Below are 23,551 nucleotides of genomic sequence, written 5' to 3' on the forward strand. Positions count from 1 at the left end.
CCTTTAGCCCTGGCTGGTTGGCTCAGTGGTCGAGCGTCGGCCTGGCATGCGGGGGACCCGGGTTCGATTCCTGGCCAGGGCACATGGGAGAAGCGCCCATTTGCTTCTCCACCCCCCCTCCTTCCTCTCTGTCTCTCTCTTCCCCTCCTGCAGCCAGGGCTCCATTGGAGCGGGGATGGCCCGGGTGCTGGGGATGGCTCCTTGGCCTCTGCCCCAGGCGCTGGAATGGCTCTGGTCGCGGCAGAGTGACGCCCCTGAGGGGCAGAGCATCACCCCCTGGTGGGAAGAGCATTGCCCCTGGTGGGCGTGCCGGGTGGATCCCGGTGGGGCACATGCGGGAGTCTGTCTGACTGTCTCTCCCCATTTCCAGCTTCAGAAAAATAAAAAAAATTTAAAAAAAGAAGTGCCTTTAACTTAAAATGCCAACTCAATATTTTTTTTAATTTGTTGGGGTGGCATAGGTTAATAAAATTACATAGGTTTCAGGTGTACAATTGTATAATACATCATCTGTACACAGTACTGTGTGTTCACCAGCCCATATCAAGTCTCCCTCCATCACCACTTTCCCCCCCCTTTACTGTACTTTACTTTCTACTCCTCTTTCTCTTGGTAATCACTATATGGTTTTCTGGGTCTATGAGTTTTGTTTTGTTTTGTTTGTTTGTTTGTTTGTGCTTAATCCCTTCACCAGAAATAAATCCACACATTTATGGTCAGTTAATATTTGACAAATGAGGTAAGACCATATGTGGGGCAGCTGTGTTAGGTGTGCTTGAGGGGATACCAGCTGCAAGCACTCTGCCTGATTGGTGTGTGGGCATAAGGCAGCGTCACATCTATACGGCCTATGTAAGGCTATGAATGCATGTGCTCAAGGGGACTGCAAATGTGCGGATTGCCTGCTCGCCATAATATGTGAGGGGCCATATTTTTGTTTGTTTCCCTGAGAAATGGTTTTCCCTGCCTGTGTGCTTGTCCGCCATTGTGAGACTTTATTAAAAGGTAGTCGCCCAATGCTTTCTCGCTTCGCAGTTTCTCTACCATTTTCCCAAATCCAATGTGAACATGCCTGGCCTCGGCCACCAACATTACACCATATAATGAGGTAAAGATTGTCTCTTTAATAAATAGTGTTGGGAAAATTGGACAGATACATGCAAAAATGAAACAACCACATTCTTACAGCATATACCAGAATCAACTCAAAATGGATCAGACTTAAATGTTAGACTTGAAACCATAACAATCCTAGAAGAAAACATAGGCAGTAAAATCTCAGATATTTTTCATAGCAATATTTTTTATGTCTTCTCAGACAAGGGAAACAAAAGAAAAATAAATGGAACTATATCAAACTAAAAAGTTTTTGTACAGTGAAGGAAACCATCAACAAAATGAAATGGCAGCCCACTACATCTGATAAGATGTTAATACCCAAAATTTATAAGAAACTTATAAAAGTCAATACCTGTGGGACAGCTTTGTTGTTAGGCTTTCTTGCTGGTGTACCAGCTGCAAGCACTTTGTATAATTAGTGTATGAGCACGTGGCAGACGCACATGTGCATAGCCTATATAAGGCTATGGCTGCCTTATATAGAAAGAGATGGGGGATTTCAGATGTGTGGATTGCCTGCCCACCACTGTGAGGGGCCATTTTGCTGTTTGTTTGCCTGAGAGGTGGTTCTCCCTGCCTGTGTGCTTGTCTGCCATTGTGACACATTATTAAATGGAATGGCCCAACGCTTCCCGGCTCCACAGTTTTTCTACTGTCTACTCGAATCCAATATGAACCTGACTGGCCTTGGACACCGGCATTACAATACTCCAAAAACAAACAATCCAATTTTAAAAGTGGGCAAAGGACCTGAGCAGACACTTCTCCAAAGAGGACATACAGATGGTCAATGGACATATGAAATGACACTCAATGGTGCTCAATGTCACTAAGCATCAGAGAAATGCAAACTAAAACCACAATGAGATATCACCTCATACCTGTCAGAATGGCTATTATCAAGAAATCAACAAACGACAAGTGTTGGCAAGGATGTGGAGAGAAGGGAACCCTCATTCACTGTTGATGGAAATGCAGACTGGTGCAGCCACTGTGGAAAATAGTATGGAGTTACTTCAAGAAACTAAAAACAGAACTGCCTTATGACCCAGTGATTCCACTTCAGGGAATTTATCTGCAGAAACCTGAAACACAAACTAGAAACAGTATATGCATCCGTATGTTCATTGCAGTGTTATTTACAATAGCCAAGATTTAGAAGCTGACCAAGTGTCTTTCAGTAAATGAGTGGGTATAAAAGCTTTGGTACATTTTCCTAGTGGAATAGTACTCAGCCGTAAAAAAGAAGAAAATATTACCCTTTGTTAGATCATGGATGGACCTGGAGAGTATTATGCTAAGTGAAATAAGCCAGGCAGAGAAAGACAAGTACCATATGATTTTACTCCTATGTGGAATCTAATGAACAAAATAAACCAACTTGGTATATTTAGAGCGATGTATTCTGAATCCTCCACACTCTGTATTGTTTGCTCGGGACACAGCTGTGGAGAAGCAGGCTCTTGCTTACATGTTGCTTAGGAATGTGAGTCATGGAGATCTGGTTCCATCTGAAGAAAAGGGCAGTGAGGAAAAAGTTATTGTTTACCATGATTCAGAATTCAGCTCTTTCCTATGTAGTATGAGAGCCACTCTGCCTCTAGGGAACCCACAAAAGCCATATATACTGGCACCAGCTGCCATGGAAAGAGCAGGGCTCCAAGTGCATTTACACCCAAGTACTGTGGCTGGTTCTCCTGCAGCTTGCCACAAGCATGCCCTCCACAGGGCACCCTCATGAGTGAGCAAAGAAAATGTGCTCAGGCTCAGGAACTGACAGCAGATCAATTGCTGCCATGGGCTGACCTTGAAAGGAGGCCCCCTGGGAGGTAGCTAGCTGGTCGCCCTGCCTTTTCGAAGGTCTCACTGAATGGAATTTTAGCATTATAGAGTTATTCTTCTAAAGCAGTGGTCCCCAACCCCCGGGCCAGAGACCAGTACCGGTTTGTGAGCCATTTGGTACCAGTCCGCAGAGAAAGAATAAATAACTTACATTATTTCCGTTTTATTTATATTTAAGTCTGAACAATGTTTTATTTTAAAAAAAATGACCAGATTCTCTTTGTTACATCCGTCTAAGACTCACTCTTGACGCTTGTCTCAGTCACGTGATACGTTTATCCGTCCCACCCTAAAGGCCGGTCCGTGAAAATATTTTCTGACATTAAACCAGTCTGTGGCCCAAAAAAGGTTGGGGACCACTGCTCTAAAGGTCTCAATGGATTGAGGCAGTAGTGGGATTCAAGTAATTTAACAACCGCTTCTCTGCCCTAATAACCGTTTTAAGTATAAAAAATGGATCCTTAAAGGTAGTTTATTATTTCATGCATTTAATACTTAAATAAGAACAATAAAAAAGTAAACTAGATTATGTTATAAGAAAGTGTTTTAAAATAATAATGAAAAAATATTAAATAATATGTGACAAAAAACAATATAACTGTTATTTAAGATATTTCCATATTGCTTCTTGATTGGCACCCTCAATCACAATTTTTTTCACCTGTGGATGGAATAAATATTACTATAGGTGCTTAGAACATGCTGTTGCACAGATGAACGTTAAAAAAGAATATGGAATGTAAATTTGTGATTCCCACATTAGAGAGAACTGATTACAAGTGCCATTTTAACAACCAGTTTGCTAAACTCAACAAAAAATTAGGTATTGGTTCTGCAGAACTGGTGCAAATCAGCTAAATTCCAGAACTGAATTGATGGTTTGGGGAAATTTCTTATGCAAATGAAAATTACTTTGAGAGGAGTAACTGGTTAAACATTTCTCAGCTATCCTTTCAACAGGAATTGATTTCCAACACAAGTCTGAGATCGAGTTGGAATTGGAAGAAGGCTATGTACTTACAGTAGGATAAGATCAACCTTTGGGAGAAAATGGTCAGTGGATGGGGCAGGCATTAGGGTGCCAGAGATCTGCTGGGATGACATATGATTTTTTATATATGTTTTAGACTTTTTCAAAAAATAATTAATTTTAGAGAGGAGAGAGAGAGAGAGAGAGAAAAGGGGGGGGGGACAGGAAGCATCAACTCTGATATGTGCCTTGACCAGGCAAGCCTCAGGTTTCAAATTAGTAACCTCAGCATTCAAGGTTGACACCTTATCCACTGCACCACCAGAGGTTAGGCTCTGGAATGACCATCCCTTCCCCTGCTGGATGTGGGGAAAGACCCTGGCACAGTTGAACTCTCCAGCCTTGCCATGTTTACTTGTCGCTAAATCGCCCCAAGGAAACATCTTTATAATGGGATCTGTCCCATTCTCTATTTGAAATGATATCGAGAAGACTCACAGCCCTTTGCAGCAGACAGAACAGAAGAAGCGGCGTCAGGAAGAGCAGAGGGAGACGATCAGGCCTTACACATGTGCAGCTGTGCTCACAGCAGTCCAACGTGCTGGAAGCAAAATATTTCTCTTACAGAACTCTCCTCATCTGGGCTCCGTAACATGCCCCCAGCTTCCTATTAACATCTGGAGTCCATGAAAACTATTGGTTTTATTCTCAAATCCTCTTGCAAAATTGAGTTTCTGATTATCTTGGAGTTTATCTCTCACTAGTTCCTCACCATGATTCCTTGCTATTCACTGAAACTCTTGAGAAATGGTGTTTTTCTCTAAATAGGTCAGAACAGGATTTTACATTACATTTGGTTCCAGTTGTTTTATTGATAAACTTTGGATTTTATTTTTGCATGCTAGCTACTGCCCTGTCAGGAGCTCTCATCACACCTTTCTGGTGAGTGGATCTAGACTGATGTATGCCTTTTCATCTTCAAGGGCTGATGGCTGACCCAGGCGGTTTTGTTGCTGGAGACATGCTTTGTATATTAAACTTTCCCTTTTAAAAATATAGAAGCTTAAAAATTTGGAAGACTAACTGATCGAAATTAAACTGATCTCAGATATATTACTTTAATAAATTGTATACCATCCTAGCATGGTACCAAGAGCACTGGACTGAAAATATTCCTTCACGGCTGGTTGGCCATGTGACCAGACACCATTCAAGCAGCTTTTCTGAACTTCAACTTCCCCATCTGGAAAGTGTCAGCCTGGGGAGGAGTCAGTAGTTTTCACACACATTTGTGTGTGGCAGACGTCTTTCATTCTGTTTGTGTGTGTAGCCACATAGATAAGCTGAGGCCTGAGGTTCTTCGGGGCAGAGTTTAAGAATCTCAGGACTGGGTGGTTTCTGAAATCCACTCGTTCCCAAACCCAGTTTCCAGAATCCTCTGCATCTCCATATGACAGAATGGATCGTGTCAGCAGCTGCCCTTCAGAAAGCACTCATTCCCCCCAGACAGTGGCATCTCCTCTTGTTTGCTGGGTGACCAGGAGTACCTTGGGTCCCATTTCATAGCTTCCATTTTCTCTTCTGTAAAATGGGCATTTGCAGAGTGGTCGGATTTGATGAGCTATAGTGTGTTAGCACTCAGCACACAGACTGGGAAGGACCAAAAATGAGCAGCGAACTCACTGACTTTTCCAATCTGTTCTATCCAGGAACATTATATGGCATAAGATCTGCCTTAAAAAAATTCTTTCAGGCAAATTGCTTTAGTCATCAATAGATGTAAACCAGAGGGAATGCCTTTGTTTTTTTTATGTTGTTGTTTTGTTTATTTGTTTGTTTTAAACAAATGTACATTTTAAAAGTTTTACTAAAATGTAACTATTTTGAAATTTTTTTACTTGAAAGCAATTTTCCTACTGCAAATCAAAGGATTAAAGAAAAAAGTGAGTCTACAGCAGCATACATTATATATACTTTCCAGAATTTTTTTTAAGAAAGCAAAAGAAATCTAAGCTAAGGGCAAATTTAAATGTGAAACCCTCATTCAGCAGCTGCCTTTAGAAGGAGTGAAGGTTAAATTGTGTCCAAATCAAGCATCAGATTTCCAGGGAAAGCAGTTGAGAAATTAGAAGGTGTGCGGAAGAGAGCAGAGAATGCTGCTAAAAGGTTGTAACCTTTTAAAATTGACAAGACTTTCAGGTCAGATACCAGACCGGGGAGATGGAGGCCTTAATCCAGGCATGAGGCAGGAAAGAGCAGGGGCCGCCCACAATGAATGGGTCAGAGCCAAGGGACAGCTGAGCCAATTCCAAGTTGTTTGAAATCTACTTTAGGTAAAAGAATATAAATAAAAAACCCCACATATGTTCTTAAAGCAGTCGGGACATCCTGGGAGTTCCTGGGAAGGGGAGTCCCTCGGGCCAGCAGTATTATCAAGGACTCGGGTTTGGGGGACTTTCCAGCTTTTCCTACATCAAAGAAGAGCTAGGATCTCAGGCTAACATGTCTGTCTCAAGCTTCCACATGGCAGAGACTCTTCCTGACCAAAGGAGAAGAGAATCAAATTCCTCTGAGCCCGCTTGTCTCCCAGGCTTTGCTTGACCTCGGCCCCATCTCTGCTGGGCCTGCACAGCCACTTTCAGCAAGAATCCTGCTAAATCAGTTTGGCAGGAATCCCTCACCCTAACATCCAGTCACCCTGACATCTGATCAGACTCCGCTCCCCACGCTGATCACCCTGCCAGCCTTGGGCAAAAATTCCCCATCCCTGATGTGGCCTCTTAGTAATGTCCCACCCGAGACCCCTCACTCTGCTTGTTGGCTGTACATCTCCAGCTGTCTTTACTGGACTTGGGGCTGAAGCCCAGTTCTTGGTGTTTTGCTGTTGCAACCTGAGCTGACAAAGACAGCAGCCCATAACCTAGAGTCAAGCCTCAGCGAACATGCAGTGTACATGAGAATTCAATTGGGCTTTGGTGCTTTTTGTTTATTTGTTTTTACTGCAGCACAGCAGATTCGAGGTTTTACGATTAGACTGTAAAAACACAGACTGCGGTCCAGACTAGCCCTTCACCAGAAACCATGAGCTCATCTGACTTTAGTTACGTTCTACAAACATCTGTGGCCCTCTCAAAACATGAGATGTTACATCATCTCTTAACCAAAAACTCAAAAATAATGTGACTTTGGGGAGTGCTTTTAGATTTTCTCTTTACCTAATAGGACATTCATCATTTCATCAGTCTTCTTCTGCCAATGCAAGGCAAATGTATTTCATGTTTTTAAAAAACTTTTTAACATGCGATACAGTTAATAAAACATATCCAGGTCTTTATTCCATTGGATCATTTTATGATCTTTTGGGGTTTAAATCACTGTTTCTTAAAGTTCTCCAGCTACCAGCATAGTCTCTGTAAAAGCAGTAGAGCTGCTCAGGAGCTCTTCATCACCTCATGCCGGAGCTCAGTTCCTGCCCCCAGATAGACCAAGGCTCCTGAACTGCCTCCTTTCAGCTCCAGTTCTTGGTGCAGCTATGAATGGACAGTGGGCGTAACAGGTCCAGATCATTCCACACTAGCATATTGATTATTTATGCTGAAGGCCTTAGAGATTCAGCAGATCGGGGTGGGGGGCACTCTCTGACCTCTCTCTACCTAACAGCAGGCTATCAGATTTCCCAAGAGAAAGGTGTTCTCCCTGCACCAGGAAAAATGGAACATTTGCATCACTGCAAAATGGACCTATACACACACACCTACTAAAATAACCCTAATCTTCCCTTAGTTCCCATATATTTCCTAGTCCCTGACTCACAATTACTGCCCTTAGCCTGAGTCGTGGTGTCTTGGCATGTTCTACAAATTATCATTCTTTGTGTAAAAAGTAGGGAAGCTTTTGGGTCTATGGCTGCTTCAGGGTTCATATTCCTTCTGGAGACTTTCATATGCACATTGAAATATTAAGTAAATTTGTATGTTTTTCTCTTGTTATTCTGCCTCATGTCAATGTAATTCCAGCCACAGAACCTAGAGGGTAGAAGGACCTTTTTTTCTCCACTACAGGTGTTAATAACTAACATCATCTGAAATTCTCTCCAGGTCCTACAATGTTTCACTTCAGGTGAAAAATGGTTCATTATACTCTTGAAGAGAAATATTAATCTTGGCACTTAAATAAATTGCAGCCAGTTAATAAGAAAGATTTTTTTTTTCCTCCATAGAGCTAACATTCATGATACAACATGCCAGGAGCTTTGTAAGATACCTCTGGGCCTGGGATCCCTGTTCTCAAGGAGCAAGGGAAAAGAGCCCATTTCTCATCTTCTGTGTAAAATAATGGCAGGTTTAAATAGGACAACTGAGTGGGACCCAATGTCTACCAAATAAAAATTAACCAACACTAAGTCTTATAATATAAACAACCCTAAGCATACTCCAAGGAGAATTAAAATCCGCACAGAAGAACACAGTGAGGATCTTCTCCTCGGCTCTGCCATGGTGGAGACAACATTTAACAGTGGTGTGTGTACTCCTGGAACTGTTCTGAGTATGGTACACTTTCCTTTATTCAGTTCTCACAGTACCAACACAATATGGCTATCAAAGTTGTATAAGAAGAAAACTTGAGTTAGCAGAAGTTATATAATTGACCAAAGACCCCATTGCTATGGAAAATCCAGGATTACAAAATATGGATCTCATCATCTTTGGCTTTATAAAAAAGAGATTGAATCAAACCATCTCTACAGTTTCCTCCAGGTCAAAAGATATATGATTATATGATTATATGAGCTATGATAATAATTTTAAAGCAGTTATTTACCAAAGCTAGTATGAATCACTGTTCCCAAGAGATGTTAATATAATTTGAAAAACAGAATTGTTTGGTCAGATAACTTAGAGAAACAATGAATTTCTTCTTTTCATAGAGTCATATTCAAATTAACATATGGAGAACTCTGAGAAAACTTGCTGTAAGGAAAATGATTTACATTTGTTTTACTTAGCATTTCCTAAATACTTAACAATAAAACTTTTTAAAGTGTATTCATTTTTAAGTAGTATTCATTCAAAAGAATGTTTCATGGAAAATGTTTTTCAAAATTGTGATCAAACTCTGTATTATTTTATAATATAAAACAAATGATTGATTTATATAAGGTTAAGAGATCCAAAGATACAGGTATTCACTTACTCATATTTCCTCTACTTGATTCATAATAATTTAATTGTAATGGAGATTTGGTCTTCAGGGTTAAGGGGGTCTATGCTGAGAGAGTTTTCTTTTGAACTAAACTTGGCAGTCTTGGTGGCTAGCTGGCAAAGAGATGTAGATCACAGTAAGGTTATTCACTGCTCCAGGTTTACAGTATCTATCTTTGAACTCTCAGACTTAGCCAACATTTGAGGATAAACTTCTTATTGTTTTGCACTTTCTGCATTATCTCTAATACCTTTTATGTGTTAGTTTGTCTGCTCAAGTGAATTGCAAGGTTCTCTCATGAGTCTAGCTTCTCCTGCAACATTTACTTGTGGACTGTTTCCATGAACAAAATATCATTGGGTAAGTTGACACAACTCATTTAAGTAAGTAGTTTGGGAGGGCACAGCTGAGGAAACACAGAGGTCAGCTCTTTTAGTCACTGGAGGACCTGATGACATTATTTCTCCATCTATAGTGCTTCAAAGGATATGAGAGAGTCCTCTGTATCTTTACTGCAACTGAAGATAAGAGCATAAAACAGAATGAATGAAGTCAGTTCACCAGCAAATGAAAAGGCATTTCACTAGAGTTTGCATCATTCTCTCCATTGTGAATGAAATCTCCCTTTTATAATGAATAGAGAACTATAGAAGCAACCCAAACGTAAAATCCCAAAACATCATACCTTATTGCTTATTAGGTGTCTAAACTAAATTTTAGGATGAAAATATATACTGATTTTCATGCATTATGCTTTGGAGGACATCTAAAACAATCTTTATGACATCTATTATCTGTGTGCTTCTTTCATTTTGAATTAGGTCTCCCAAACTATTAATTTTGTGTTCCCCAAAATTGTACTATATATTTAAACATAGTGTGACCATGTGTGTAAGACCATAAAATTGTGAAGTATTTTCTTTACTCTGATAGGTGGAACAGACATGAAAGAAGGGAAAATATATACTATATAATAAATATATATAAATCTACCTACCAAACATATCTTTCTATATATACCTAATCAATCACTTATTTCCTTCCTTCCTTCCTTCTTTTATTCTTTCTTTTTATTTATTTTTTGATGTTTTAAAGACCAGAGAGCCTTTCCCATGATCTTCATTTTAAATGCAAAGGAGTCTACCATTTTCTTTATTGTCTCTTATTATGAAATTTGAAGAATGATATGTGGGGATGTGTAATGACACTGAAGACATAGTCTTCAGGTGTTTGATTCATTTTTCCATTTTACTTAAACTTAATTATTTATATAATAACAAAATTGGGTTCAGAATTATTTGAATTCAATTTCAATAGTAAGATTATTCTACACAGCAGATATCACTGGCATTTTATTATATCACTGAATATATTACATATTATTATTAATATATGAATAATAAAAATAATATAAGTAATAAAATAAAGTAAATATTTCTAAATATATAGTAATGTAAAAATAAGTATGTTATTTTATATTATTCTTTACTTACTATATGTTATTTATATCACTAGCATTTATTAATTAAATTAACTGCAGTATTTTATAACAAATTTAAGATAAACATATATGAGTTATAAAAGATAAAGATTATTTTAAAAACTGGGCAGAGATATTTGGACAATGGAAAATAAGGTCTGCAAAGACAGTATTGAAGGAAGTACTCAGAATGTATGTCATCACAGTGAAACGTCAAACTTTGATATGGGAGAGTCACAAATTTGACTAGAAATTTCCAGCGAAGACAGTAAGAAACATGATGGGTTAATGATTCAAAGAAAACAGGAGGGAAGAAAGATGACTCCCCTAGCAAAGACACATCTATTTCTAACTCCTTGGGACACTTTCCCTGTGGGTTTCCCCATAAAAGATAGTCAGCAATACATATAGAAAGCCTCATTACAGGAACCTCCTCCCCAGAAACCAGCAGGGACTTCCATTATCCCCACAGACACAGCAAGGGCCCAGTGCCCAGAGTCGTCTATAGGACAAGCGTGGGTAGGGCTGCAGTCACGACAGGCCAGGGTGTACGGGCCCGCAGTGAGCCATCTCCATGTCTGCCACGGAGCATCCTAGGTTCCAGGTTAGACTACATCCCTGCAGGCCCTTACCCACATCTTTCTTTTAATGAATTTTTCTTAGAGTACATGTTTTAATAAATAATATGCTTCAGTCAGTTACAAGATAAAGTCCTTAAAAATTCTCCGTCCCTGGCTTAATGTAGAAGGGTATGCTTTATTTAACGTGATTTACAATCTCTTGAAAGTGAGGTGCCTGATGGGCATATAAAGCCATGTACACAGCTGAATGCCAGGTGCACATGGAAGGGACCAGGAAGTAGGGCCCAAAGTTTTCTGAGGGTGAAACATGGGACTCCTCTTGCTTAAAGATTAAAGGCCGGCAAAGATGCAAAGTTCCATTTCACAGTCGAGTAAAGTGGTAATAATTTTCTTAAATGGCTATGACTGAGAATCATCCTCAGTTTTACCAAACAAATGAACAAACAAACAAAAATAGCAACAATAAACATAATAGAAGCACATCAAAGATACTTCATGTTAAGAACTGCTACCTTCCAATATCAACTGATGGCAAATTTCATGTCAAAATAACTGAGTGACCAAGTTCCTATAGAAAGCTGTTCACTCAACTCATTTGGTTAAATGTTGGAGAACATTGGCCAGAATTTATCAAGGTACTTAGAATAATGGTTACAATTTCAGAGCCAATAGTATGAACTTCTCTCTTAGTTATGTCAATACAACTACCTGGTCTATATTGATCAATGCCTTAACGCAAGAGAGCAGATTAAGCTCTTTACACTTCAAAGTAATTTTTAGTAGCCGATATTAAGAAACATTCACAAAAGGGCAAGTGATCAAACAGTTGCCTTTTTCTTGATCACATCAACCAAAGACCATCCATACAGACTCTGATTCTGGCTTGCCCTGGTTTGAGCAGCAGGCATATGCAGATGGATATGCTCTATCTCACCTCCTCCTAAATTCCTTAAAAGTGTGACCTGACCAGCCACCATTCTATACCTACAGCTTTGCCTCCATTCCCCCTTAGCTTTTGTGCTCTGATAATACCGATGTCTTTTAGTCTCCAGAACTCAACATGCTGCATTGTGCCACCTGCCTTCACATGGCTGTCCCTTTTGTATGGGTGTCCTCTTTCTTCTGGTCCACCTAGCAAGCCCACTGCTCATACTTTAAGTCAGTTGCAGACATCTCTTGTTCTGAAAATGTCTTTCTCATCCTATGTCCATCCTCTGAAGAAGTATTCTTTGTTCCAAACAAAAACTGGAAAAGATCCCTTTAATATTCTTAATTGAATAATCACTAGATTTTCTGTAGCAAGGAATGCCCCCATTCAGTATGAGAGTGTCTCTGATTATAATTATACCAGACATTATTGTTTAAGTTATATCACTCCAAATCAAATTATATTTTCTCAGTACAATAACACCAATCTTAAATTAGGACCAAAACCTTATCACTTTATATCAAGATAATGTCAAGTTCTCAAAGTCTAAATGTGTGCAAAATCAAGGAAAGCATGCTTAACCTATATTTTGGTAATCTACTGTATTTCTTTGCGCTATAATTCTTTCATAGTCAGACAGCCTGGTAATATTCAACAGTGTACAGATAATTTGGTCTTTTCGTGTTTTAGTTGTCCTCACCCTGAAAGCTCATTTCCTTCAGTGTCATCCTGCTGGAATACAGAATTTAAAATAGAAGTTTAGCAAAGCAACTCAAGAGGTACTGAAAAAACATCATTTTGTTTTAATGAAGAGGGCTACCATGCAAATTCACAGAATACAGTTACATGATATTAATTATAAGAATGGTTTGCACTTAGTCTATTGCTTGTCATCTATCATATATTGATTTAATGATGGGCTACATGGTGCTTAATGTGATACGCATTGAACGCTTTTCTTAAAGTATTAAAACACTGAAATCTGGTGAATGAAAAGCAGCTCTGTATTTCACCAAAGGTGTCTCCATTGTGATTCATTATAGGTAAAGCATTTCCATAATAGTGAAATTAAAGCTATATTCCATTCTGTATGAAAAGTTCTATCACATATACTACCTTCACAGTACTGCTTATGCAAGCATATCCTGAACAACTTTTATTAAAACAGATAATCACTGGAGCCCAGATGTACTCAGTGGCCAACAAACATTTAAAAAATATGTCCTTGAGCATTTCTGCAAAGTAAAAATGATTCCATCAGTGGTAATGTTTCCTTTGGAAATGGCTTTAAGCTGACTTACTATCTGGTGAAAGGAAGGGTCTGGGAAAAAAAATATGCCATGATTAGTATGCACTTAGTTCACCAAGAATGATAGGCTGAAACATAAAATAGGTCCCGTTCCTAAGCCAATTCTGGGATGACTGGCCTATTACAGCAGTACAGTTAGATAACAGTCCTAACATAAGCTATCTAATAAGAGGAAGCGGCCTCAAAGGTAGTACTTCTGTTTTTAGTTACCACTCTTCAGATTACTAGAGGGCGACTGTATTGCTGTTTTGGCTCACCTGACTTAAGGTAAATAAAGAAAAGTTGGGAAAGTCTTAGAGGAAAACTATGATCATGATTGAAATTTTAAAATAATAAAGTACTAGACATATAGGCAAAATTTAATACCCTAAGTGTTAAAGCTAAGAGTGAAATCAGAAATAACCTTATCCCACATTTTTTTTCTATTTCACAATGGAAAGAAATATAACCAGGAAGGTCCCATTGTTTTTTACACTCACATAGCTAGCTAAATTCAGAAATAGAATGAATACACTTTCTTGCATGAGACCAGCAAGGTATAGAAACAATCAGACTGGAGAGAAGAAACAGAAACAATACCTGTTTGTTCAATACCTTTAAGTGCAAGCAATTTATTAGTGAGTCTTCAAGGAAAAGTCAGTAATTGTGACTAATATATGTCATTATGCACAGCTGGTTTGACAGATTTGCAGAGGGAAAGGTTTTAGGAAATTGCCATATGGCTTTGGTTTATACTTGTTTATTTAAGCTGGGCTAACTGAATTTGTTCTATGCACATACTGGGGATAATAGGAGAAGGATCACTTTAAGATCAATGTAAGCTCTGGGCACATTTCATAGGCTAGTGAATCTACTGCTCATAGTTCTGGCCATAATAAAATGCATCTGCAAACTACATGAGAGGAAAACTGTGGTGCAAATATTAGCTCTTGAAATTCTGTGGTTACTGTTAACTCATTCAATTATCAGTTGGCTCTGATTTCCAAGAAATGCAAGTATTACATTCTGTTATTTTTATTTTATTTATTTTACTCGATGTTATTGCACAATATACACACAACAGTCTCTGACTCCACTGTCCTGCTGCTGTGTTGGGCTGTTATGGCAGGGAGGCCTGCGGAGGCAACACCACAGACCAGGAGTCCCCAAACTATGGCCCGTGCGCCACATGTGGCCCCCTGAGGCCATTTATCCAGCCCCCACCACAATTACGGAAGGGGCACCTTTTTCATTGGTGGTCAGTGAGAGGAGCCATTGACCATTTCATTAGTCAAAAGCAGGCCCATAGTTCCCATTGAAATACTGGTCAGTTTGTTGATTTAAATTTACTTATTCTTTATTTTAAATATTGCATTTGTTCCCGTTTTGTGTTTTTACTTTAAAATAAGATATGTGCAGTATACATAGGGATTTGTTCATAGTTTTTTTTTTATAGTCCAGCCCTCCAACGGTCTGAGAGACAGTGAACTGGTCCCCTGTGTAAAAAGTTTGGGGACCCTTGCCATAGACATAGGGAGTTAGGTGTCAACATATGAATTTTGGGAGACACAAACAATCTATAGCAATGTCACTAAGAATATTCATCAGAATTTGGTTTAATTTGCCATGAAAATGCCGTTTGGGGACAGTTTTACTCTTGGTCACTCAAATATCCTACAGTTTCTATCTCACTCTCAGTGGAGGACAGAATATTGTTCCCACATGATGAAGGTGGTTGCCCTGACATTTGCTCCTTGACTGGTCAGCATGGGTTATGTGACAGGTAGCAGAGGACATGCCTCATTTGCTGGTTGTTCCTGACGGTCAGCGGGATAAGCTCTGTGTTTAGGGAAGCCTGTGGTCAGCCAGATATTTACAGCTGTGTGAGAAATGCTCAGACCCACGGTTGACCAAGTGTATCTCTACACACAAGTGCCGTGATATAAGAAGCTGTTACCACTCCATGTGAACTTTTAGTAAGGATCCTCAAATCAGTTGTCTCACTGGAATATAAAATGCAGCCCATTGGGGATTGGGCACAGAGAAAGTTGTAAGTAGGGATGGCATATGAGATGGGAAGTGCTACAGCCATAGAACTGGGCGTGTAAGCGATGACGGGGCAGATTTCTCACAGCTTCTCTTTCTGGGAAATCTCTGTGTTTAAATCACATAATCTCTCACCTTTGAATAGAGCACCTTTCACATATGCCTGGTATTAACACCCTTACTTCTCACAGACGTGGTTAGAGAAGTCTTCTCTGAAGTGCCTTTTGAGCAAACCCTGAGTAATAAAGGAAAAGATAGACATGTGAAAACATGGTGAAATACCAGCCAATGCCAAGAACACATCCCAAGATTCAAAGGAGAAAGTCAGCTCGATGTCCTCTGTCAACATGAAAGCACAGAGAAGGTTGAAGCAGGGAGCAGCTGGGAGCCAGGTCCTGCAGGGAGCCTGGGCCAAGAAAGGAGTTGGGATTTCATTCTCAGCATATGTTAACCACAAGAAAACTCCACACTGGTTCAGAACACTGATAGCCATGTGAGGAACATGGCTGGAATGAGGCAAGGATGTCGGATAAGCAAGGTTGATGTAGATACTGTATGTATTTTATATGTACAACATAATAATATATGTTGAATGAATATATTCTGAATGTACTTTGAATGAGGGGCCAAAACATTTTGCTGACATGGGATGAGGATGTGGGGAATGAGACAGAGAAAAGCTGTGAATTAACCCCAGGCTTGACTGAGGAACTGGGAAACTGTCCTTTTCACTCATAGAGTAGACAAAGGATGAGCATGCTTGCTGATGGCAGAGGGGAGGGGCTAGGAGAATCTAGAGTTCTGTTAAGATCTTTAACATCCTAGTGGATCATATAACGCTTGTGTGGAGAATGCAGATTTGTTCCAGTGCAGTTGGTATGTTAGAGAATAATTAGGTCATAATAGGAATTCCTAGATTCCGTGTTTTCTTATGTACAATGTGGTTCACAAAGATACCAGGAGAACACAGAGAACTGTCCCCAGCTGAACTCAACCGCCCAGGAGTCACACTGCTCAGCTACACTGCCAGCAGCATGCACTCACCCCCGCCTGGTGTCACCACTTCCATCTGGTAGAAAACAAGCCTCACGCCACCTCTTCACCGTCACTCATGGGCTGCAACCCTTGGGACACCCTCTTCCAAAAGCAAATGGCAGCTCTTTTTCAAAATAAAACTCTAGATTTATTGTAGTAGTTATGTACTCTCAACGATTATCCTGTGTAAAACTTCTAACTTTTCTATGTGTCACTGAGTCCTGGGCTTCGCCCCATTCCCCATAAACCCTGCAGTCTGACTTCCCAGTTTCCTGGTGTGGTGGATTTTAGGGCAAACTTCACCCAGTCCCCTCACTCCCCTTCCCTCCAACAGCTGTCAATCTGTCCCACGTGGCCATGCCTCTGTTTCTATTTTGTTCCTCAGATTATTGTGCTTATTAGATTCCACATATGAGTGAGATCTTATGGTACTTGTCTTTCTCTGCCTGGCTTATCTCACTTAGCATAATAATCTTCAGGTTCATCCATGCTGTTGCAAAAGGTAACATTTCTTTCTTTTTTTATGGTGGTATATTATTCCACTGTGTAAATGTACCACAGCTTTCTTAGCTACTTGAAAACAATGCATATAAATACTGGTTCTCCTCTCTCTCTCTCTCTCTCTCTCTCTCTCTCTATTTCCTCTCAATGTTCATTTCTGTCTCATTTGGCTCTGAACACTTATCCTGTGAGGTCCTCCAAACCTTTCCCAACTCCCACTCAACCCAGCAAGTGTGGTACATTCACAGCCCTCAGGGGCCTTAGTGATGGATGATTTTCAAGCTATTACCCATGACAGCCATACGACCTACAGAAAACTTGCCATGGACTGAGTGTGTCCTCTGAAAATTTCCATGTTGAATCCTAACCCCCAGAGTGATGGGTTAAAAGTTGGAGCATTTGGGAGGTAATGAAGTCATGAGGGTGAAGCTTTTATGATAGGATCTGTGTGTTTATAAAAGAGACACAAAAAGCCCTCTCAACCCTCCCACCATGGAGGACCCAGTGGTAAGACACCTTCTAAAAACCAGGAAGGGGGACCTTAGCAGACACTGAACCTGCTGACACCATGATCTTAGACTTCCAGCCTCCAGAGCTGTAAGAAATGAATGCCTGTTTTATCAGGCACACTGCCTGTGGTATTCTGTTTCAGCAGTCTGAATGGAGTCAGACACATCATAATTATCTCTTCTACTTGAGTAATCAGAATTGTGTCCCCGAGGGCACAGTAGATACCCACTTTGTCCCCAAGGCCCAGGAGTGCTAGCTTCTATGGCAGTTTGGGGGTAAAATGGTTTGAGAAGTAAAGCAGAACAGACTGTGGCTGCTTCCAAATTACATTCCTTCTCCAGTCATCTGGATATAAAAGGAGGGAGGGGGATTCACCCAATTAGTTTTATTAGTATTCTCCCTTTTAGAAACACATACCATAAAATGGCTGGCACACCAGTGAGAAATTTCATATCCTTAAGACCTGGGCTCGGGCTTTTGTTCTGGCTGTGGGCCAGAACCAACAACAGGCTCCTTACACCTTCCCGCCTCAAGTGGGACCGTAGGGAGCACATGGGCCGGTGAGGACAGGCCTTTCCCGGTAATCCTTAAAGACCCCCACCTACTTCCCTCCCAATAAACTACCTTGTTCCAGTCAGTCTCTTCTTTATGGTTCCATAAAATATGCTGCTTTCTCTGAATTATGAAATTGGCAAATGCCAACATAGAAATGCCACTGTTTTCTCCTCATAATCCAGTTTTAAGAGTGTGTAATATTGCTACCTACAGTATCCTTAACACACTGGCCGAACAGCATTTTATGGCCGGCAGTCAGGGGGACCCACCTGCCTCTGAAAGGCTTTAGCAAATGAGCCTATTTGGCTGCCTTCCTGCTTTAGTACGTAAATTTCCATGTGTATAAATAACCACACTCCCATTCACTCCAGGAAGGTTATTGTATTTCACATGCCATTAAAAACTCCGAGTGTCAAAGTCATGCTTTATAACATCACCCCAGGCAAATGTATCACTGTCAGAAAGCTTACTCCAATAAAACTTCTTTATGGGTGATAGATTTTATTTGTGAGTTTATGGCAAATATCTGAAACATCAGGTATTCATGTTGTAATCACCTTTTATGGGCCTTGGTTTTCTCCCCTGCTCAGAAAGAACGTGCACACCTATGCCCAGAGCTTAGAAGGGCTGCGACTTGGGTGACAATGCCCTCGGTCGGCTTGGGCACATGGCTCAGTTTCTCCACACTGTATCTTTCTAAGCTTCCCTTGCACAATGCGATGACCATTAGTTTGAGATTAATTCTATTGTAAATGTCCTTTGAAAACGTGGAAATGCTCTGTGTGGCCATTGTTTCAGCCACTTTATGAGTTTGGTTCTTTTTATTGATTCTCACTGATTGCTTTATTTATTTTATTAAGATACTAGAATTAACCCCTAAATGTGCATGTCTCTATTGCAGTTCCCAGTTTTGAAGAGTGATGTCTCAGGCTGGCAATGAATGTGAGCGTGAGAGTGTGCCAGCATTTGCATTAGTGGGATTTGCTGCACTTTGTTCTTTAACACAGGATGAGAAACCTGCCCTGTACAGACAGGCTTGAAATATATTACAGAAAAGGTTTGTCCTAAGAAGTGCTGACTGGTGCATAAGATTGGTGGCCATTAAGCTGAAGCACAGTTCGGCTCATGAGGAGTAGGCCCATTTCCATGGGGATGTAGGATCAGCTTTTCAGGCAGCTGAGGAGGAGGTGCCCGTGCTTGTGGACTGTGAGCCTGTGCTGAAAGGAGACTGGACGTCAGACAACAAATGCACTGCAGTTCAGTGATCCATGCTTTTTTCTTCCCTTTCCCTCCGGAAGCACACGCCAAGGTCAGTGAACAGCCCACCTGATAGTCGTAAACGCCACTGGGCGTCTCCCAAGGGGATGCTAATAACTCACGGACAGTAGGTCTCCTCTGTGCACAAATAGCACTGATACGAGCCAAGCCAGCGTACAAGACAAAAATATTTCTAAAACATGTCAAAATGATTCTGGAATCTACTTCTACCCATGCACTTACTATACAACCTCAAGTAAATCTTTTAAATTTTCACATTACCTATGTCCTTGCCAGTTGAATTTTTTAAAAAAAATAGTGTTTCTTCTGGCTTTGACATGAGAAAAGAATGAACTAACATTTCAAATTACATGTTATTAAGTAGAGGCAGATAGAAAGTTAATTTTGTCATGTATCATCTAACGTGATAAAGAACATTTAAAAGGCATAGATATTGCCTGAAGGTAGATTCATCACTAAATTTATTTAGATGTGGTTCAAAATATGACATTTCAGGAAAAGAACGACACATCCTCATTCACTTTAACAACCTCTTCACTAGTACATCCATTTAGACAGCTAACAAGATTTCTGATTTTATTCCAGAAAATGCCTACTTCCACCTCTTCATTCGAACCCATTCATTTCTGAATTTGATAATTAAAGTGTATCTTTAAGTAGCCCAAACGTGACAACTAAGACGAGTAATGGTGACAAATAACTGCTCCTTCATCAGGCACATTCATAAATAAACCTCGTGTGGTTGAACTTATTTCAACAGTAAAACCCAAATGAATTTTCAATGTTTAATCTGGAACCTGCAGCCATTGTAAAACCTGTCATCATCATTAAAGTTAAAAGTGCTCCATATTCAGACATGAGGTAATAAAAATATCTGGTGATAGGTTCAGGATAAAGATAAAATGTTTACAAAAAAATTTAAAATTCACATCAGGTATGTAATTTTCCTAACATGTAGACCATGCATTAGAAATTGAATAACACTTTTAAAGACCTAAAACATTATATTTTGCCCCAGTCCTATGCTTCATTCCTCAAGATATGTATGGTTTTGATCTCCCTTCACCCCAACACCTCCCTAAGCAGCTGGACAGAATAATTCTTTCCCTGTGCTTTTACCAAAATTTCTTTTTCTCATGATGCACTTACCACAGTGAATTTGATCTATAATTATTTAAATCTATTAGAATCAAATGATGATCTTCCAGAAAAGTTTAAGTCATTTTCATAACTTTGCAGTGCCTATTGGAACATTTTGTATAGACTTAGTCCTCAAAGTATTTCCCAAATTAGATTGAATGGCGTTGGCTTGAGATGGCGTGTTCTTCGGTGAAACCTTGAGACTTGAGTCACTTCAGAGACATCTTCACATAACGTGATAAACGAAAACATTAACTTTGTATGAGCATGACATAAAGACTTTTAAAAGTCATCACAAAACAAATGTACTTGCAGATACTCACAGTTAAAATCCCAATGCTGACGTGCCCCACACTGACTTACGCCTATCCGCTTCTCCCGCAAGTCTTCCAGGCAACTTCTCTTATTTCATCAAAATGCCCACAGAAGGAGGTGCCCTCGCCGTAAAAGAAACCTTTCTCCTGTCTGCTTGAGGAAGTCAGTAGCTGTTTATATTGAATTTCATGAACCATCTGGACTTAGAAGCAAGGTTTATTTGATCAAGTAATTCACAGCAATGCTGCAAGGATTTAATATAAATACAGAAAACAAGATAATCAACAAGGATGTGATCCCTTCACAGAAGTCAGTGTCTGTGTGCACGGGCTTCTTAATGAATACCCAATTTCAGAGGCACAGTAAGACACAGAAGGGGGAAATGCCATTTGAAAGGATATCTTCTAGAGCAGCAGGACCAATGAAATAAGGAAATAAAGAAACCAACTTTGCTGAACGGAAGTTGAACCAAAACATACTATAATTTTCAAGAAGACCGGGTATTAAATAACTGAACTAACATAGGAAGTCTCTGGAATTGAGAAACTTTACGATTAAACTTAGTCTTCTCTAGTGCATCCTGGGGGTTAAAGGTAGAAAATCTAGTTTTAAACTGAAAGTCAGCCCTACGACCTGTTAAACAAATTTGCATCTACTTGGTGACATTTCACTGTCTAATTACCTGAGAGTTGACTGTCTTGCAGCTCAGAGGTCCCCTTGTTTTGCTTTTGAAATCTATGAGACTATCTCACAGGCAGCTTTCATCTTTTGTTTGGTCCTTTCAGTATCACAGTGGCTCCTGAGGGTATGGCCAGATCACACTGGCATTTGGTTAATGGAACCATAATCTCTCCAAGAGCAAATATTGGAAACATACCATTGCACCAGACACTTTTGGTTTCCTCTGACTTAGCAGAGCCAAGTTTTCCTCTCTAGTCACATGCTGTATCTCTGAAACAAAGAGATGGTCATGGCGTGGGGGCCAGGGGTGCAGTGATGATGGGACGGCATGTGGCCAGCATGGAGCTTCAAAGCTTGTCTGTGTAGCTTCCTACAGTCAGCACCCTAAGGTGCCATCATGAGATATTCTCTCCATTAAAAAAATATTCTAAGGGAACTAAAATGCAAGGTCTATTTTTAAAGGAAATGTTGACAGGAAAGCAAGACGTGCAGGTGAGCATTGGGGGCACTGGAACTGGGAAAGATCCCAGGGTGTGTGTTGGGGGTAGTTCCCCAGAGGTATGTCATAAAAAAAATGCTCTATTGTTTGCTGAGATATTCAGTTGCTGGGAGCTTAAACAGTTGCAGTTATTTTTTTCTCTGCTCAAAGCCCTATCAGAAATAGGCAAGAACAACTAAGAAGAAATTCAATCTTGTTTTTTCAAGGGTCCCACATTACATCCATTTTGGCTTGAAGCCATGCTCCCTCCTAAAAATATTCTTAATGGTTGTAGTTGTATGCACATGCACATATTTTAAAAAAACAGAGAGCAATGGGGAATTCATCTTCCTCACTGGGGAGAAAGGAGAGATGGGATTAGGAGAGGTTAGATTGTAGAATTATGACTTCTTTCAAGCAGTTGGATTGAGAAATAAGGAACTATTAAGAAAGATAAATAAATGAGTCTTCTTAGGGATTACTGTGTGGTATTTGGCCTCACCAGCATTCTGGCCTCTTTATAAACAGTATAACTGCAGTGTAGTTTTTGCCAGAGAATGCAATCCAAATGTAATAAAACACACCTTTTTTTGCTAAGCTGGAGGCAAACACTTTACTATTTTTTTAAGAGGTCAGTATGAGGATCATCTATTGATTGTGGCTTAAGGTAAGAATTTAAAAGTTCTAGCCTGCTCATGAATTGATTAGACTGCAAAACAAAACAAAATGTCTATGTCTAGCCAACTCCCTAAATTATTGAGTCTGTCTGCACATGCAAAGACATGATTCCTTGGTTTACTTAGGTGCATGAACATGGGTGTTTGCAAATAGACCTTTAAGGTTGTGCCCTTTAGAGGCAATGTCACCTCAGAAAGAACCCAAACTCAGGATCATTGTGAATGCCACCCCTGCTGTCCCTGGCCAGCAGTTTATCGCTCATGTGCAGTATAATCATCACTCCATTCTCGTCTGTGAAGTGGAGCATAACTGTTTCTACAGCCTCGCTTCTCAGAAGTCACAAGAAAGACTTTCCAGGCTGAGTCACTAAAATGGGTAAATTCAGTCAATAGAGATTTACTGGAGTACATACATACAACATCTACCCAGATTACATGAGAAAAATGGTTCTATTTGCAAAATACCAAGCTCCAAACTCTGGCTCAGCTCTGTGGTCACGATCAACATTGTCAAAAGTTTTAGTGGAATTTGATTAGGAAATTTTCACAGTATAATTATGTACTCACAACCATTCTTCAGTTCCCCAACCATATAATCTGGAAAAACATAATCTGCTGTGATTGGTGAGGAGATGGTAGAAGTAGCATCTTGAATGCTGTATAATTTTCTCTAATTCTTCAGTTACCTTGAACAGTAATTTCTTCTTTATATATTTATGCATTCAGAGATAATATGGCATAACTCATTTATTTAGTAACACAGAGAAACAACTAATATATTAATCAATATGTTACTTTACTAGTTTATTATATATATAATATATAATATTAATATGTTAATTACCTACAAAAAGATAAATCTATACATGGAAAGGAATGAAGACAGTCATTGTCAAAATCTCAATACTATATAAGTTGCTCCCTT

The sequence above is a fragment of the Saccopteryx bilineata genome, chromosome 5 (genome assembly GCF_036850765.1).
Source record: "Saccopteryx bilineata isolate mSacBil1 chromosome 5, mSacBil1_pri_phased_curated, whole genome shotgun sequence".
In the NCBI taxonomy this organism is placed as follows: Eukaryota; Metazoa; Chordata; class Mammalia; order Chiroptera; family Emballonuridae; genus Saccopteryx; species Saccopteryx bilineata.